Here is a 4,993-nt window from a genome sequence, read left to right on the forward strand (position 1 = left end):
TAACATTCAGTCTCCATCTCCAAGTCCTCTTACGTTTTTGTTTTTTGCATTTATAACAATACTGTATTTCACCACTTTGGGGCAGGTGACAATGCTAATTCAGCATAGTAAACGTATTTTTTTTTGGAAACATTTATGCATTTGGGAATTATATTAAACCTAGAAAATGATTTTAAAAATTGAAGAAATTCTGTGCATCGATAATAAAGATATCAACACGATCGATGAAAAAACGTAATCTGTGGCCGGGACAGTCGGAAGCATTAGATATACCGCTTTCCCCAACTGTGTTTGAATTCTTTCTGTCAAAATTTTTCATATTTAGCATGTGTTTATCTGTTTCTTTATGTTTTCTATCTAATTCTCCCTCAGTGTGTAAATTTTATACGTCACGAGATCATGCTGGTTTCGCTTTCATTTATAGTCTTGATCTTGTGTAAAGAAAAAGTATTACGCAATCACATATATAAGGTAGGCCTATAATAATTAAGCTGGAAAATGTGCCGATGATAAATGGAAAAAAACAAAAACAAAAAAACAAGAAAGGGGTCAGTCATTTGGACCGACATCGATAGCATTTTTACCGCTCACACGCATTTTTGCTGGTTTTGCCGGCATGACCGGCAGTTTTCCACAACTCTGATATACCTCCTCCTCCTCCTCATGAAGAGCTTCAGTATAATATTGAAGAAAATATGTCATATTTTTATTGCCTATTTGTTAGCTAATTATGCCAACCAGCTGTATCTGAGATCCATGGTTTGTCCATTTTTTTTAAGCTCACCTGATCAAAATGCTCAAGTGAGCTTTTCTGATCAAAGAGTATCTAGTGTTCCTCTGTTGTGTGTTGATTATCACTATGCATATTTTGATTTTTTCAGAACCATTGGACCATTTTCAAACAAATTTGCCACAAAGCATCCTTGGGTGAAGGGGATTCAGATTTCTTTCACATTTTATTAATTAAGATATATTTAAAATTTGGTGGCATCTTTTGGATACTTGGCCAGAAAAGGCAAATGTTATATAGGTGAAAGCTTCCAGACATAATGTAAATTCAAGTTTGTATTCAACTCGTGGGGTTGGATGGTCCACAATTGGGGATCAGAGTTTTACATGGGTACATATATATGTATAAAGATAAAAAAAATTAATGATCTTCTTTTCAAAAACAGCAGGGCCTTTTCATATGCAAGCATCTTCATATGATAAAGACTCAATTTTGTTCAAACCATGCTCCAAGGGGTAGGATGGGGCCACAATAGGAGATTAAAGTTTTACTTTAAAATCTTCAAAAATCCGATGAAGAACAGTGAGGCCATGATTGGTCATGAATATTAAAATACAACTACTCCCAGGTAGTGAACAAATCAAGGCACTAAGGGATAGGGTTGGGTTACAATAGGGGATTAGAATTTTTAGGAAGAAATCTCTTCAAGAGTAGCAGGTTAACACTTCATTATATTAAACGTAATATGTAAATGTCCCAAGTTGTGTGAATTCATTTTTAGCTCACCTCAACGAAGCTGGGGGGAGCTTATGTAATACCCTTGGCATTGAGATAGGTGTCCCAGGTTAAAGTTTTTGGAGCAGATTTCTTTTCAACTACTTCTATGCCCTATATTAAACAGAGATTTGTTGTATGATTTACTGTACCAGTCAGGTTTCAGATGCTGCAATTTCAGCTAAAGAATGACCATGTTAATGATTTTGGAGCAGGTTAAAGTTTTTGGAGCAGGTCTCATTTCCAAGTAACTAATATAAGACATATATTGACCAAACTTGCATGGATGATACATCTAAGGATGCACACTCCCAGGCTTGCTTAGAATGCTGGATCTTACCTACATTTTCTGGATGAGTGACCAGGTTGACGTTTTTGGAGCAGGTTCATTCTAAAATAACTATATGCTCTACTTGGACCAAACTTGCATGGATGGCACATCTAAGGATGCACACTACTAGGGTTGCTTGGGATGCTGAATTTGACCTACATTGTCCAGATGAGCAACCGGTTAAAGTTTTTGGAGCAGTTTCTTTCTAAAGTGACTATAAGCCCTACGCTTATCAACTTTGCACTGAAGATACATTTATTGATGCACTACCAGGGTTGCTTTCGATGCAGGATTTGACCTACATTTTCCAGATGAGTTAACAGGTTAAAGGTTTAGGGGGAGGTCCATGACCAAGAAACTTTAAGGCCTACCTGAACCAAACTTGTATAGATGATGCATCAAAGGATGCACACCACTAGAGTTGCTTCAGATGCTGGATTTGACCTGCATTCAGTCTTCGCCAAATCTTTTTTTCAGTACATGCCCTTCGTGCAGGTTTAACCACTTATTACGCTAGCCCGAACAAATATTTACATGCCCAGAATTTTATCAAGTAATTTTATTCTTATTTGCCTTTTCATGCCAAGGAAATGATCCGAAATCCATTTCTATCGATCTATTGTCTCACCATTAATATTGTTTTCAACCTGTACACTTTTTGTGTCTCCTTTGCAAAAGAGTTCCTTGGAAATCGCGGTAGAATAAACTATCGTTAAAATTTTATTTGGTGCTCCACTTTAGATGAAAAATAAGACTTTTAAGTACATTTAATGTTATTGGTATTATTTAATTTGATAATAGTGAGGCTTAAGCCTCAGAGTTTACATGCCCTTCGGGCTTGTAAGTATGCAATTTCCACATGCCCGCTTCCAATTTTACCAGGTCCCGGGCATCGGACTCCCGGGGTTTGTCGAAGACTGTGCATTTTCCAGATGAGTAATCAGGTTCAATTTTTTGGAGCAGATCCATAACCAAAAAAACTATAAGAATATGACCTACATGTATCTGAACCAAACTTGCATGGATAGTGCATCAAGGGATGAACACTCTCAAACTTGCTTCAGATGCTGGATTTGACTTAGGCCATCCTTAAAAAATTGTTTGGAAGGAATTGCCGCATTGGAGGTTTCAGACCCAGGAGAGAGGGAGGGAAAATATTTTTTTTTTCAAAATTAAAGTTAAATTAAAAATTAATGATAAAAATCTCAATAAGGGATGAACACATTATTTTCAACCTTTTTGCAAAGGGTAGCTCCCATCAACCAGGAACCCAGTTTTGCTAAGATCCTACACTTATTAAGTGATTGGGTGGCACATGTGGTAACAGACCAAGAATTGATTGAATAAAAAAAAATCTTTTTATTTTTGGTCAATAAAATTTTTCCAGGAGGGGTCATTTCAATGAGGTGGGAGGCAATTCCAAACAAACAATAATTTTATTTTGGCCTTACATTTTCGGAATGAGTGACTAGTTTAAAGTTTTTAGATAAATCCATTCCCAAGTAACTGCAAGCCCTATCAAACCGAAATTGCATAAATGTTGCATCTAGGGATGCACGCTACTAGATTATTAATTTAATGTGGGACTTTGCCTTACTTAAAGACAACATTAGTTGAGTTGAGCTCTGTAATCTCTGATTACCTATGTTTATGTCCAGCCATAAAATAGCCAGGGCATATTATGTACCTTACCCCTTTCTGTCTATCATTCTCAATAATTTATACCATCATAATTATTTTTTATGACCCACCATGAATATGGCCAGGGTATATACCGTTAGTGTTTGTCATGTCTGTCTTCCATTCTTCTGTCCTTTCATCTGTCCTTCTGTCACACTTTGTGTATTTTGCATTCATTATCATCCCTGTAAGACTTTGGAAAACCAAGTATGATCCCAAGGAGATCACTCCCATATCACAAGTTACAATAAGCAAGGGTATTTTTACCAGATTTTTTAAATTCTTTGGCAAAATAGTTTCATCTATCAGTTAATTTTGTTTTATACTTCTATGGATCCTTTACAGTGTTGTATTATACTCAGGTGACCTATCAAGGCCCTTGGGCCCTTTGTTTGACTTTTTTTGCTGTGCTTATAGATAAAGAACTGATTTTTGTGTCACCTGCAGAGCAGAGTGACACTTAGGGATCACTTTACCCAGCGTCTGTCTGTGTGTCCGTCTGTCACACCTTAAATCTTGAGAACTATAAGACATATGGATTTGATATTTAGCACATATATTGCTCGACCCTATGGCTTTTGTGAAAAACATGATTACCAACCTCTTGACTTTTGAACTTAACCTTTGACCTACTTTTCAAAATAGTATATAAAGTCGATATACAAGCTTATTGTGACATTTTAATGGTAAGGCTGTGCTATTTAGGATGTGTACTGTTTGCATAAGTTATTATTAAAAAATAACAGTCAAGCTAATTCAGAGAAATTGCGTCCCCCACAGAAGAGTTCGGGGGGGGGCACACTGCCCCCCTGTGCCCCCTGTATTTGTAGAATTATTAAATGTTTACATGTATATTGAAGCAAATTAAAAAAATGCAATGCCAATATGGATATAAAGATTTGATTGCTTATTCTTTAATATGTGTATAGAAAATTCTTTTTAATATACTAACAGAATATTTATCACACTGCAATAATGATTTTATGAGTTTGAACACGCCAGACATCATAATTTTTTCATTTCAAATGTTGAATAGTATCAATTAGTAAATCAAAAAAAAAAACCCATTAAAAAAAGAAAAATAGAATCGATCGGGAATTGAACCCGGGCCTCGCTCTTGCTAAGCCAGCAACATACCTCTACACCATGGAGGCACTTGATTATACAGCAAATTAAAGGCAAACACTAGGTCACACACATACGTCAGTAATGATAATGTCGTAAGAGTTATGCTTTTCTTGACTATGTAACATGAAGTTGATCTACTCATTCCCATAATATGACTCATATTGAGTTAAGTCTGATAAGATGCAAACATTAGGTCACATATAATGTTTATATTCACGTTCGATATTGTCAAAATTTTACACAATACATATTGTCTAATTTAGCCTTTACTAAACAGTTCTAATAGATGTAGTTAGAATATAAAGTCGGCTGACAACCTGTATTATACATAATAACTGTGCTAAAAATAG

The sequence above is a fragment of the Saccostrea echinata genome, unplaced genomic scaffold (genome assembly GCF_033153115.1).
Source record: "Saccostrea echinata isolate AGI-Se365-2 ecotype Australia unplaced genomic scaffold, CSIRO_AGI_Sech_v1 ptg000029l, whole genome shotgun sequence".
NCBI classification, from domain to species: domain Eukaryota; kingdom Metazoa; phylum Mollusca; class Bivalvia; order Ostreida; family Ostreidae; genus Saccostrea; species Saccostrea echinata.